Source organism: Bolinopsis microptera, chromosome 11 (assembly GCF_026151205.1).
Source record: "Bolinopsis microptera isolate Bmic1 chromosome 11, MBARI_Bmic_1.0, whole genome shotgun sequence".
Lineage (NCBI taxonomy): Eukaryota > Metazoa > Ctenophora > Tentaculata > Lobata > Bolinopsidae > Bolinopsis > Bolinopsis microptera.
Window position 1 is genome coordinate 10,813,079 of NC_087082.1, and position 16,029 is coordinate 10,829,107.

At 34.4% G+C, this 16,029-nt stretch overlaps 1 protein-coding gene and 1 long non-coding RNA gene across 2 annotated transcripts in view; both read right to left on the minus strand.

Moving 5' to 3' along the window:
* The window catches only part of LOC134822799 (protein ABHD13-like), a 948,842-nt gene that overhangs the window by 26,343 nt on the left and 906,470 nt on the right, over positions 1-16,029 (minus strand). The gene's annotated exons all lie outside the window — the stretch shown is intronic.
* On the minus strand, positions 8,649-9,672 carry LOC134823419 (uncharacterized). The gene is made up of 3 exons (XR_010161291.1): positions 9,532-9,672; positions 9,209-9,375; positions 8,649-9,082 (listed from the first exon to the last, which is right to left on the minus strand). It is a non-coding gene; the product is annotated as an uncharacterized LOC134823419 (long non-coding RNA).

Consider the following 16,029-nt stretch of genomic DNA (forward strand, 5'->3'; position numbering starts at 1 on the left):
GATCAGAATTATCATTTCTAGCAGAAGATTTAGGCTTGGATTCAGTCCAGGTTCCGTGAGGATTACATCTACTTTCAGTGATTAACTCGGACAGTTCAAGTTCCCTCCCATCTAGAGTAAAACGTCTGTAGGATTCAAGAAGATTTTTAGCACAGGTTGAGTCCTCAAACGTCAAAATAACGTAAACTGCATCAATAATATTGACATCTTGTAAACCATCAATGCAATCGAATAATTCTCTAAGACTATCTGTGGAAACAGAAGGAGGTATATTCGTGACTTTCACTTGTTTTGACTTGGATCCATACTGTGAGGATTGTAATTCAAATCCATCATAGATAAAGACACGATCTGAATTTAGGAGTCTTTTTGCATAGCCAACACGCTCAAAAGTTAGAACCGCAAGATTTTCAGCATGGATGATTGTAACATTTGATATTTTCCCAAAATTATAAAATGTTCTTCTGAGACCTCGGTTTGAGACAGTCGGAGGAAGATTTGAAATTTGAATACGATTAGAAGATAATTTTTCACGTTTTGGACGATGTTGGAGACGGTCATTGTGAGAGGGAATAGGATCATCGCATGAGGCTGAACTGTCTTGGTCGGACCACCATGCTGCTTGCTCACTACTGTGGGACGGTTGTAAATGAACGAAATTACTGGAAACTGTTTCTTCCACAGAGCTATCAGCAAGAGGTAGTTCCTGCGTTGGATTATGGAGATTGTTTGGATTGATCTCTGATAATGAAAGAAGAGGGGCAGGTGACACAGCAATGTCTGGGTAGTGTATGTTATCTAAAACAGATGTGTCTTCAATAGAATCTCTTCTGGACATTACACCTTTGTTCAATATTTCCTCTTTAGCTTTCCGTAACACTGACAATTTAGTTGAACGAGTACATGATACTTCTTTTTTAAAGTAATCTTTTTGTATTTCCAGCAGAATCCTCAAATAGTGACGTGGTAATGACGTGTCATCTGACATCAGAGAAATGAAATTCGAAAAATCGTCCTCATCGGGGAAAAGTGCTCGAAAGTCAAACAGTGAGGGATTATTGTAAACAAAGTTCCTGTTATCGACAGAAAGAGCTACCCATTTCTTCATGATATTCCCGCCACCATTTCCAGTACAATTCTCTATCATCTTAACAATATCAAATCCATAAATGTCAGCATCTATAAAATCTATCATCTTAATCCAGAACAATTCTGAACTATGAGCCAAGACAAGTTTATAAGCGAGATCTTTCAGAGCAGCATTTTCTTCTGGAGACAAACAGTTTGAGAGTTTAAATAACTGTATGATGTGTTTAAGAATACCACCTGGAGTGTCTAGTAAAAAGAGTACATCTGCATTTCTCAACCATTTCATAATCAAGGAGACCAAGTCAGTCACCTGGTACCAACTAGCAAATTTCAGGATAACCTCCAAATTCTCGTAACTCAAGTTCAATGGAGCACCGTGCAGGTACCGTATACATTGGAGCAGAATCTCAGTATTATCTGGTTCTTCCATCATTGGTATCATTTCTTCAAACATCAATGTTCCTTTGTCTTCTCGTATTTTTGATTCCAGAACATGGCTCTGCTCCGCGAGGGCTATTCCTGAACATACGATTCGCTTTTCACCAATACAAACGGTGACTTTGAAAGGAAAAGTTTCGTCCCCGAGGAATCTTGTTATATTTCTGTCAAGTTGTAATGTTTGTGTCATGAGCCCATCTAAAATGCTATCTGGGGAAGTTAGGTTAGATTTTAGGGTGTAACTCTTAAATGTAGAGAGTTGAAAAATGAATTAACTGAACTCGAAGTTAAAGAACACCAGATAACAATATGTTGATTCATTCCAAAACGAAAAGCAATGACCACAAATAGTAAGTTAAATAGAAATGTATTGTAATTTGTAACACAATTTATAAAAATTTTTTAAATGTACCACTAAGTTTATGTTAATAAAATCTTATACATGCATTTATCATTTACGATTATCTCATACAAGTATTTTTCAAAATGATTCTCTAATCGAGTTATAAATCAACCTAGTGTGGAAAATTCGCAAAGCACAGTCATTGTATATTGATCAATCTCCAATTCATAAAAAAATCAAAATTCATTATCTAGTATGGTTTTAAATACAATATATACCAAATTATTAGCCCCTATGTAATTAAAAACATTATTAAAAAATTTAACAATTTCACAAACCAACGCAAAAGTAACTTGGACAAACAAGCTGCAAACAATTTTATTGTGACCGTCGCTCAGCTATTTTCAATTGAACGCCACCAATTTCAAACCCTTCTTGATCTTTTCGTCTTAACAATGCTCGAGCTGATCCAACTGAGTCAAAACAAACAAAAGCATGGTCGAATGGATGCCGTGTGGCTCTTATAGTTATCTCATTTATCTTTCCAAATCTCCCAAAAAGTCTCTTTAGATCAACCTCATCGGCAGATTTTGGAACATTACCAACCCATACAGAAGAATACTGATACTCATCACTGCTAGATTCAGAATCTTGAGAATTCCCACAAATAGGGAAGTCCCACAAAAAGTCATTTATAGTGGTACTATATTTGGACTCATGTTGAGGTGCAACTACTTGAGAGTGGGAACCAGCAAAAGCAATATTACCCCTTGAGTTGGGGTTCAGTCTTGAGTTGGGGTTCAGTCTTGAAGGTAAAATTGGACCTGAATCACTGCTGGCTGCTGGTTTATTATTGTCAGTAGATGATGTAACAAACCATTTGTCATGAGCTTTTTTCAAGAGAAAGTCTTTTTGTATTTCTAGCAGCAACTTAATAGAATCAGTACACATCAATTCTTTGTCCTCAGAAAGGACAGCCACAAACTTAGAAAAGTCGTGCTCAGTTTGATAAATCTCTTCAAAGTCAAATAAAGCTGCATTTTCGATTACAAACTTTCTATTTTCACGAGAGAAAGAGAGCCAGCCTTCTAAGAAAGATGATGATTTAAACGGTTCCTTTAAAGTAATTGCAGCAACATCATACCCACTTAAACCCAAGAAGAGGTTAAACGTTGTTCTCGTATTGTCGTAATAGAAATATCCGTGGCCTTCATAGGTGTTAATGATTGAAAAAATAATCTCTTTCAATTTAATGGACTCCTCCTCTTGCAGATGATTTGAAATCACGATTAAATTAAGTGCTTCATCCGAATTTACAAGACCAAAAGATAGATTGTCTTCAGAAAAGTGATCATATAATAACCAGCGCAAAGCTTTGTCAAACAAACATCCAACTTTGTACCAACTAGCAAACTTCAAAATTACTTCAATGTTTTCACGAGTGAAAGTAAGCTCTGCTCCATGTAGAAAATTAATACATTCATGTAAAGCTCCGTTCCTATTTTCCACATCCAACAGTTCTTCAAACATCAGCACACCATCATCTTCTCTAAACTTCTTTTCAAGAACAGAACTCTGTTGAGCAAGCAATGCTCCTGAGCACAATACACGTTCATCCCCAATACATACTGTTACTTTGTAGGGAAATGTGGGGTCGTTGATGAATCTAGTGAAATCTCTGTCCAGGGCTAATTTCATAACTGTAAAATAGGGAATTTAATTATCTGCCATGATAGCACAGGTTACTAAATAACTTAATATTCATGTACATATTGCTTACTTTAGAATTTAGGAATATTCAATTTAACCTTATTGTACTTGTGCAAATGTCGATAATATGTAAATCTTAACATAGAATAATATTGGATCTAGGATAGGCACAGCTGATTTTTTTTGAAGTTATATCATGCTAAGAGACAATTTAATGAACGAAATGTCAATAAAAAGCATTTAAAATCACAAATAACAGGTCATATTATACTCGGTGTATTCCACCCAAACTCCTTCTTCATTACTACAGAATAGCAGCAACCCGTCTAAACCGAAAGTGGTGTCAAAAGACAACAATATTTCCTTATTTTGCAATGGAAAATGTCATAACCAGGAAAATATACAGTACGACTTACAATTTATGATAGCGACTGTTAGTTAATTCACCTTATTATAAATAAACTAATGTAACAGATCATAATATATTCAAATATTATTATTATATACATATTCAAATACAAAGTTTAAAGGAATTTCAGTCATAATTTCCATGACTCCTCATCAAAAATCCCTAAAAGAATCACCTTCGAATAAAGCTTACTATACTTAACAACTTCAACAAATATTTAAATATTCACAAAAATATGATACAAGATACAAATTCAAATTCAACAAGTTTAGTTGAATTAATGAAGGAGTTCATGTTGGAACTTTTTATAATCTTCAGAAACATTTCCTCAAGGAATGACAATAAAACAAACATTCTAAAAGAGATTTAAATGTAACACAATTTAAAATAGTATACAAATACAGTATCTCATCAAATGATCAACCAAATATCTTAACAGCAAAAGTAAATAAATTTCACATTATATCATAAATTCGTATTAATGTTCAGTAAAAACACATAATATTAATATTATTATTATTATATGTAGCATAAATTCATAAATTAAAGATCAAACGTATTTTAGGAAAAGTTATTATTTTTGGAATAGTTACGGTTTTAAAATTAAAATTTTCGGTAAAAATAGTTTAAATTTATTCACGAAGTTTATCATTAGTTCTATTTAATGAAATGTAGTCCTTGCTGACTGCTGAGTCAAATAGAAACAGCTTGTAATCTTTATTGGAACAATCAATCTTGGTTTAATTCTAGCATGATACATCAAAAGAAATCAAGAGGTTTAGATTAAGGTAGAGAATATATATAAAGAGCTAAACTTCAATTTACAAATTTACAAGTCATCGATCTTTCCTCTTTATTACCAGTGCATGCCCATGAACATAATAATTCGTGTTGCGACTTGCTCTTAAAAGGGCTGAAGCCGATTCAGCATTTTTGTAAGTGAGAAAACCGTACGCATTATATGCATAGGGGGTACTTTGGAGAATTTGAAAACTTGCGATTTCTCCAAAACCACTAAAACGTTGTTTTAATTCTCTCTCTTGAGCGGCCGGTGGAATATTTCCAATGTAAAGGATTCGATCAGAATTATCATTTCTAGCAGAAGATTTAGGCTCGGATTCAGTCCAAGAACTTTGCGGAACGGATATATTTTCAGTGATTAACCCGGACAGTTCAAGTTCCCTCCCATCTAGAGTAAAACGTCTGAGGGATTCAAGAAGATTTTCAGCACAGGGTAAGTCCTCGAAAGTCAAAATAGCGTAATCGTCATCAGTAGCAACAATAGCATGGATGATTGTAACATTTGATATTTTCCCAAAAGTTTCAAATGTTCTTCTAAGCCCTTGTTTTGAGACAGTCGGAGGAAGATTTGAAATTTTTATATGACTAGAAGATAATTTATCACGTTTTTGACGATTTTGGAGACGGTCATTGACATTGTGAGACAGAATAGGATCATCAGAAGAGGTTGAGCTATCTTGGTCGGACCACCACGGATAAGGGCAAAGGTAAGGTGCTTGCTTACTACTAGAGGACGGTTGGGAATGAATCAAATCAATGGAAAAGTTTTCTTCCACAGAACTATCAGGTAGTTGTTGCGTCGAATTATGAAAATTTTTACTGTTTGAAACGGTCTCTGATAATGATGGAAGAGGTGCAGGTGAGTTATGTGCGATGTCTGGGTCGTGTTCGTTATACGGAACATGACGTGTGTCTTCAATACAACCACTTCTGGATATTTCCCCTTTCGGTAACAGAGACGATCTAGTCGAACTAGTGCATACTTCTTTTTTAAAGTAATCCTTTTGTATTTCCAGCAGGATTCTAAAATAGTGACGAGGTAATGACGTGTCATCTGATATCATAAAAATGAAATTCGAAAAATCATCTTCATCGGGGAAAAGTGCTCGAAAGTCAAACAATGAGGGATTATTGTAAACAAAGTTCCTGTTATCAACAGAATGAGCTACCCATTTCTTCATGATATTCCCGCCACCATTTCCAGCACAATAAGACGCAACAAAAACAGAAAATTCGTCAGCACTTGGAAAAATATCTTTGAAGCTCAGTAAAGAATGGTTGTCCAAAATGAATTTTTGATTTTCAATTGCAATTGAACACCATTTTTTCAAAATACTCCCAGAGCATGAGGGGTTCTGTTCCATAATCAATGCCATGTCAAATCCTGTTACTCCTAATTCCAGGAATTCTCCAATCTCACTGCCCACAGCTTGTTTGTTAAGTCCAATGAAAGTCGAGATCATTGATTTCAAGCGTGCTGAATCACTTTGGTCGAGAAAATTTGAAAGTTTCAAAAACTCAACAACATCTTTGGCAGATTTAGATCTATTTAGGCTCACTTTGAGCCATTCCAAGCCGTTGTTAAAGAGAACAGTAACTTTGTAATAACTTGCAAATTTCAAAACCACAGCAATATTCTCTGATGTAAATGACAAATCTTTACCATGCAAGTACCTAATGCATTCATGTAAGGCTCTCTTACCATTTTCCACATCCACCATTTCTTCAAACATCAGCACACCATCATCTTCTCTAAACTTCTTTTCAAGAACAGAACTCTGTTGAGCAAGCAATGCTCCTGAGCACAATACACGTTCATCCCCAATACATACTGTTACTTTGTAGGGAAATGTGGGGTCGTTGATGAATCTAGTGAAATCTCTGTCCAGGGTTAATTTCATAACTGTGAAATATAGGGAATTTAATTATCTGTCATGATAGCACAGGATACTAAATAACTTGATATTCATGAACATAGTGCTTACTTTAGAATTTAGAAATATTCACCCTATTCAATTTTACTTTTGCAATGTGGATGATATGTAAATCTTAACATAGAATAATATTTGATCTAGGATAGGCAGAGCTGATGTTTGAAGTTATATCATACTAAGAGACAATTTAATGAACGAAATGTCAATAAAAAGCAATTAAAATCACAAATAACAGGTCATATTATACTCGGTGTATTCCACCGGGGGGGATCGGGTACCAAGTGTCGGACATCACGTCGACTAAGTGTAGTTTTGGATATTTTTCACTAGACACACCCACCCCCTTTGCGGTACTAACTGTTTTTTTTGGATAATACGTAAGACACCCACCCCTTTTGCTGCCTTTTGCGGTACTAACTGTCGAAAAATCGTGGTACTAACTGATTTTTGGTATATAGAATAAGATACCAACCCAGAAATTGCTTTTTTTTTAAAGAGCTCATTTAAACTTTAAAGGAAGACTTTTAAAAATTTTAAAAATTATTAAAAAAACCCAAAAAAAACTTTAAAAAACCTCAAAACCCATTCCCAAAATTGAAATTTGAGGTAAAATGGGTTTTTTTTGGGGTTAGACACCCCCTTTAGTACCATGTATTAACTGTTTTTCTGGAAAATGGGCAGTAGACCCACCAGTTATATTAGTACCATGTACTAACTGTGTTTTTAGAAGAAAAAATGACCCACCCACCAACGTCACGTCCGGTACTAAGTGTATGATCCCCCCCCCCCCCCCCCCCCCCCCCGCATTACTACAGAATAGCAGCAACCCGTCTAAACCTAAAGTGGTTTCAAAAGACAACAATATTTCCTTATTTTGCAATGGAAAATTTCATAACCAGGAAAATATACAGTACGACTTACAATTTATGATAGCGACTGTTAGTTAATTCACCTTATTATAAATAAACTAATGTAACAGATTATATATATTCAAATATTATATACATATTCAAATACAAAGTTTAAAGGAATTTCAGTCATAATTTCCATCACTCCTCATCAAAAACCCCTAAAAGAATCACCTTCTAATAAAGCTTACTATACTTAACAACTTCAACAAATATAATGTGATTTAAATATTCACAATAATATGATACAAGATACAAATTCAGATTCAACAAGTTGAATTAATGAAGGAGTTCATGTTGGCACTCCAGGACCACGTCCGTACTTTTTGTTCCTGTCACTTTCTTCCTGGCAAGCTCTGATGATCTCAAATATCGCGTTAACATCAATGTTTTGTCTGATCAGATCGAGAACTATTTCCAGTATCTTGGGCGAAATCTTTAGACCTGGTGTTATTAGAAACATAACAGAATGAATCATACTGATACAGTAAAACCCCGATATACCTCAAATTTACAAATATTCATACTTAAAACTACTACACTTAATTACTACGCTAAGATTACAATTCGTTGGCGGGTTAATTAGTTACCTGCTTGAGCAGCTAAAGCAATGAACTCTCTATTGTCGTAGTCATCTTGATAAACCGTTTTTGGTGTGTACGGAACATCCATTGCTAATACAAGATAAGGGTTTGTTGATTGTGATTCTAAAATACTATTATGTATTTTATATAATATAGGCAACTTGAATAATCACAACACTACAAATCATTTACAAATTTTGTTGAGGATGATAAAGAAGGACCATGATAAATTTAGTTCGATGAGTTCCAAGGTATGTAGATTAAGGTTTGGTTTGAGTAAGGGTTAGAGTAAGGATTTGGGATATGGTTGAGATTCAGTTTTAAAGACCTGATGTATACCCTTAGTAGTCAGACTTCTTGGATACTGTCCTTTAATACCATCAATTTCGTATAATTTTAAAGTACTAGTAGGCATAGTCATAAGTTCTCTGATTGTCCAGAATGATTGTAGATTCTAGAATGTAGTTTTTTGTAATCTTTGGCAGCGAATTCGACTTAAAGAAAATTACAACAAAGTTACATATAAGTTACCAAACAGATTTAACTAAAAATATGACCCACCTTTAAAATGTAGGTTTTAATAAAACACTTGTGCCAATGCACAAGATTTTTGATGAAAAACTATTATTAAGTTGAGTGAAAGTAACTTAGATACAAGGATTTATAACTACTAGATTCAAATAACAAAGCCCACAATAGAGTTCCAATATCTACCCAATAAATGTGGTGAATGATATCAGCAATAAAAGGGTCTTCTGAAGAACTCAATTTGAGGATGAATCCAAGAGTTGGATGATTGAATCATGTTGTACCATCTTACAAGGCTGGAAAATTCCCACTGAATTTCTGGAGTTATTAGCAGCTTCCTGAGGATTATTATATATATATGTCTCATGATCTATATATTTTGTATAGTACTGACACTAAACAGAAGTTCTGGGTCATATTTAAAAACTGATTTTGCTGATTTTGATTAAAAAAGCTTTTCCTACCCGAGGTATTTATATATTCCCAAAGCAATGGCAATATCCGCTATAGTTATAGAATTTCCAACCATGAATGTCTTTGTGGCTAGAAAACTGTTGATTTCATCTGCATATCTGTACATTGGCATCTTCTTTTCTTGCATTTGGTAGCTATATTGTACCCACTGCATAATCTGAAGTTGCAGAGATAGTTTGGATGACTTTCTAAATGTCAAATTGTGAATTGAACTGCATTTTTGATGTTCATATTATAAAAGCTATCACTACACCAAAATTGATCAAACAATAACTTATTAAATATCGATGGAGTTACATAAAAATAAACTTACTTTAGCCTTCTCCTCTGTATTCAAACCACAGAGACTGTCCCCGGTACCATTTATAATATGCTTGTAAACACTTGAAGCATCTTGGTTTGAGATGAGTTTGCAGCAGCTCCCCATGTCCATCATTTTAGTTTTGATGATGCTGTAATTTAATGGAAAGTTATAATGATTGTCAATTACTCTCAAACTTTGAAATTACTAAAAATTTAAAACCGTATTGAAATTTTGCTTCATTGATTTCCTAGATACTATGCCATCACATAGGTAGTCGATGAGACGACATTTTATCAGAGCAATCAGTCATTGTTTAATCGTTAATAGATTATGAGTATTGCTGAAAGCACAGTGTAAGGCCTACACGGACCGCCTCTAACTAGCCAATCCCTGTTTACATGCCGTGTAGCAGGGGACTAGAAAGAGCTAAACTAGTAAGCGGGGCATAGCCAATACACTATACTTCCATCATTGAGTATTATATTATATGTCAGACGTTGGGCCATTTTGATTACAATGAAACAAATGTTGATAAATTTTAAAACTAACAATTGGCTTATTGGTAATCTGAAATTTGATCACATATTTAAAACAAGGGGAACCCCAAATATATCCTTGAGACAAAACACAAGAACATTGTAAACTGAATTCACAAGCAGCATTCTGGTATTCATCCGTACTATTAAACTCTCTTTCTGATCATATGTGATTATTTTAGTACTCGAATAATACTTACTGAACAATTTCACTAATTTTACCAAAAATTGAAGAAGTTTATGAATGCATAAGTTTGCCTGACAATCTGCTTTGATAAGTGGACTGATGAAAGCTTCTTCAAAAATTTTTTCAAAGTTTACCAATTGGCATGTTAAAGCCCATTCTACATCTAAACTAAGTGAACCTAAGTCTGTTTGTAAAGTATACTTTTCGACTTTTTCATACACCTGTTTGATGTGTGCCATCCTGGCTATATTATAATGGATGAAAACAGCATCTCTTAGATGTTGCGGAGATGGATTCAATGGATTAAATGGTGTTGGTGAAGAGAATATATCAAAAGCCACAATGAATGGCAGCATTTTTTCACTAACATGCTCAATAGAATGATATTCGCCAGTACAACTTAAAAGCCTTTCTTCAGCTTGTTTCAATAGCTCTTCTTTTCTACTTGATAAGTATATTTCAAGTACATCAACATCATCACCATCAACATCTTTAAATGTGAAGTTACCGTATATGACCCCATAGGTATTAACAACAGCACATTTTTTCATTCTAGCACTTGTACTCACATACAGTGGATTATCAAATTGACCAAAATCTTTCTCAGCATCGTTGCAATGAAGGTATTTAACTGATGATAGTGATACTGGAAAGTGTGCCTTACTCAGAATGTCATCTATTTTCAGATTTGAAGAACAAGTTGCAACAACTTCAAGTTCCCTATTGAGAAGTTGCCTGATAGTTGACAGAAGAATCACTGTGGCAAGATTAAGGAAGTCATCTTTAGCAGTACAGCTTGACAGGGTTACCAAGGCTATAGTCCTTTTATTATCAATGGCACTGATTCTCTCATTATCAACAAGGACAGACTGGAACTTTTCAAGTAAAATATCAAACTGCTTTTCACAATCATCAAAGAATAGTTTGTTCATTATAGTTGATCTATCGAGGGAAACTTTGGTCATTATTCTTGAACCCCTATCAACAAAGGATAGTTCTGTAATCAATTCAGATGAAGCTTTAACTTCAAAGTCAACAAAAATATCACAGTTATCCTTCAACGCAAGATAGAAAACTCTGTTTTTTTGCACCCGATTCACATCAGCAGGGGTTAGAAGCTCTCGAATCTTTGAGTAAATGAGGGTATGTTCCATAATCGACGACATTTCTGTTACCAGTCGCCGTTTCTTTCCTTTTGGTCGTCAAAACTGTCTTTGAAAATTACATCAGGACTACTGAAGCTACTGCTGAATAGAAATCTTTTGATTGTAACTAATCTAAGCGGTCGGTTTAAGCAACAAAATCAATAGAAATCTACCAGGTTAATAACATGGACCAAACTTGCAAAAACAAACTTTCTGGCATCAACTAAAGAATTTCGGGGCTCATGGAAATCAGTTAAACAAAAATCAGCTTCTTGCTTAGCACCAATTACAACTTCATTAGTGAAGAGATGCTTCAGCACAACGAGGAGGTGAACCTTTTGCTGGAAGTACGAGCTCAAGATCAAAGATAAGATGATAATCTATCATAGTATAGTATATTAAGCATGAGTTAAGCTATATTTGATAGAATTGATGTTACTGTAGCTCATAGGAGTAATTATGTAAATTATATGAAAGATAATCCAATAATAGCTAAGAGAAAGAAGGTCAATTTAAAAGGCCTTATTTAGGCACTTATCAGCCAAGAAGTTTTCAGTTAACTTCTTTTAATTTTTATATTTTAATAGTTTATTAAACGTAAATTGTACAGTTTTGAAGTAATTATATTTGTATATGAGATGCCCAGAGAGGCATAATTTTAAATCTTATCTTATCTTAAGCATTAGAACTGCCTGATGATATTCCAATAACAATCAAGTTAATCAGATTGTGGACAAATTCACTTTGTGAACACTGCAATATAAGCGTAATAATAACCGTTATTTTTTTTTTTAACTTTTAAAAAAACGAAAGTTATACATTACATTCAATTTCAGCAATGGCCAATTGGCCGACTATAAGGTCATGGCCTGAACAAACAATTTTTTTAAATAGTCAAGTGATGCTAAAGCAGAGCACAAATGTGTAATAAGTTAATAGATTAAAAACTGATTCATGTGATGCATTACGCAGAGCACAGATAAAAATACTGATTCAATGATTAAAATTATAGCTGTGAGTGTCAATAAATTACTGTGTCATAAAAATAATAACCGTTGTCCGTTATTAGTCACGAGATTAATAGCTAAAGGAAATTGTAGGTAGCGCTCGATCTTTGTACAGATTTGTAGTATGCAGGATTACGATGTGCGCGCAAATTTAATCACCTAAAAATCTGGATATTATTAATCACTCTACACTCGCAACTCGACTGTCACGTAACTTTTTAACACGTCCTCTAGGTGGCTATGAATGACTATTCGAAACTAGTAACTGTCTAATCTGATCACAACCCTATAACCTACTAGGACGAGCGCCGAGTTGGACTCGTCGACGGTAATATTTGTATCACGTGGTGACCCCCACGGTCGCTTCACTATAGTAGAGTTTCGACGATACAGGGGGAGCCGCGCACTCGTGCGCGGCGGGTCATACAAAGTATGACAAGTGATATTACTATATATAAGGAAATTGGTCTAATTTCTCGTTAGTAGTGTAAGAGGATTTTTTCGAGCTCCGTTTACCCCTAAAATTGAGGCACATTTAGCTTTAGCACAGTTGACTAATCTGCCACATTTTAGCCAGAGGTTACAAGTTCGAATCCCAGTCGGAGTCGTTCTCCAATGTGTTTATATTATTATTTTACACATTTTAGCCTAGTTTAACCCATCAAGCAATTATCTAACCCTACATTATGCGATACAAAGTATCAACTAAATACATTCATCACACAGCAGAAGTCGTTAAATGAATAGTGTACACGTTCACGTACAATTACATCAGTTGTCTATCGACATTATTAACATCTGGTTCAAGGCGACCTCTGCAGTACAATGTACTGATAAAGGGATATAGTGACTTATGTGCTAGCTAAATTTAACTAGAGTGTACAGTTTAGGACAACACCTGGTTGATATGGTAACGTAATGAGAAAGCACTTTTCAGGACGGTTACTCAATAGTACCAAGATTGTACCGTCATTGTAAAGTAAAGTTACGGCAACAGCTGTGTTTGTACTTGACAGATATTTGCTTAATTTAAGAACCAAATAAAACTAAAGTGAATTGATAAAAATGTGACTTTCTTAAAAGAAATACGTGTCAACAAAATGTAGAAGCTGATAAATATATAGTGTACTCGATCACGTATTAGTATTACACTGACTGTTTGATATGAAATGTAATTTATAGAGAGTACTTACAGGACGGTTACTTTACAGCCTCAAGAACAATATGTCATTGTATAATAGCCATAGACCTAGTACAGAATAGTCACGGTAGCAGCTGTGCAATGTATTTGACTCAAATCTCTTGTCAGGACTGGTCTAGATATTTTATATTTTCTACAATTATATCAGAAGATCTCAAAAAATTGAACAGTGTGCGAGGAATTTTTAAATATAATAACCAATGAAAGATAGTGTTAATTCTTACCTCAATTAGTGGACCGTCCCTTTACATTAGAACTCAGTGTTTGTCTTTGTTAAATATCTTGATAAGGTATAATTACGAACAGGTGCGTGTTTTACTGGATAGTCTCTATCTTCTTTATATCTTGAGATCTCAGCTTTAGGTAAGTGACAACTGGATCAAAGTTGTTTTGTTTAATTTTATGCTCAAGGTTCGCACTATTCTGCCTTGTTATATTTGAGTTGTTGTATATCAGCATAGTATTTTAGTACAATATTGTAGAAATCATACCCGTAAATATTTGCTCGGTATCTGGCAGCAGTTCATCGATTAATGTTCCGTGTTCTGTTTCCTGGTATTTTGTGAGCGGAATATTTTCTTGAGTAGATAAAATGAAATCCGTCACCTTATCTTACACAATACTGAATACTGAATGAATACTGAATACTGAATGAATACTGAATGAATACTGAATACTGAATGAATACTGAATGAATACTGAATGAATACTGAATGAATACTGAATGAATACTGAATGAATACTGAATGAATACTGAATGAATACTGAATGAATACTGAATGAATACTGAATGAATACTGAATGAATACTGAATACTGAATGAATACTGAATGAATACTGAATGAATACTGAATGAATACTGAATGAATACTGAATGAATACTGAATGAATACTGAATGAATACTGAATGAATACTGAATGAATACTGAATGAATACTGAATGAATACTGAATGAATACTGAATGAATACTGAATGAATACTGAATGAATACTGAATGAATACTGAATGAATACTGAATGAATACTGAATACTGAATGAATACTGAATGAATACTGAATAATACTGAATAATATACTGAATACTGAATGATAATTATGATGTATTATTTTTAAAGTTATAATGTAGACAAGGAAACACACGTTTAGATTTTTGAAGATAACTTTAACTAAACTATATCAATAACTCTATATATCCAAATACTTATCTCAATAATTATCAACGTTTTGGTTATAAAGTTCAAGAATCTTCCTGACGATATATTTGTGAAAGTTTAAGAAGCTTGATGATAATATTTTTGTTCTCGTTCATTAGTTTGTTGACATCAGATAGACTAGTAGTCGTGATAACTGCAGTCAAAAGAGCTTGTTCTTCCATACTTAAAATTGTGGCGATGTCTTGTCCACAGTCAATGAGATGCTGCTCAAATTTCTCAAACATTTCCGTTTTCATTATGTAAGAGAATAAAAAGTCCATACATTTGTTCTCCTCCTTGCACAATTTACTTTGTAACAGGACATCTAGAGATTTGAGTAATTTCGACATATCATTTACCTTTTTATTTATTTGCTTGATTGCTACGCCTTTCCGCTTGCCTTTGTGTTGCCGAACTGAGTCAGATTCTAACTCATCACTACTTGATACACTTCTACTATCACTATATGGTGTTTTTGACTCGTCATCAGCACTTGTTTCCTCAGAGTTAGAACCGTCTTGTTGAGATTCTTCAGATATTATCGTATCAGCATCTGAATATGTGGAAGCAGGATAATCCAGTTTTACATCAGTCTCATCCGAGTTAGCTTTTGATAGTGGTTGAATGTTAGAGCTTGTTTCTGACTCTCCGTTCTCTCGATGATACCGACTTTTGTGTGAGGACAAGCTATATTTATTGACAAAAGACTTGTCACAGAATGAGCAAGAAATAGGACTCATGATATTACAAAGGATACGTATAGAACGTTTGCAACAACAGTCTTCAAATATATTATTCAATCTAACGGGAATGCTTCAAATTTTTTGGAGTAATTAACTCAGACCCACGTGCTATTTTATACAAATAAAAAACAACTAATCTGCTTTCCCTGATCGACGTGTCTTTTTCTTAACCAACGGTTAGGTCCCATTGTATTTGTATGTACGGGTGTTAAGGACTTCGGGCTCCCTCCCTCCTTTCCTACCCTCCCTCCCTACCCTACCCTCCCTCCAGGGGAGGGAGGGTAGGAAAGGAGGGAGGGAGCCCGAAGTCCTTAACACCCGTACATACAAATACAATGGGACCTAACCGTTGGTTACGAAAAAGACACGTCGATCAGGGAAAGCAGATTAGTTGTTTTTTATCCTGGATTATCCTGCTTCCACATATTCAGATGCTGATACGATAATATCTGAAGAATCTCAACAAGACGGTTCTAACTCTGAGGAAACAAGTGC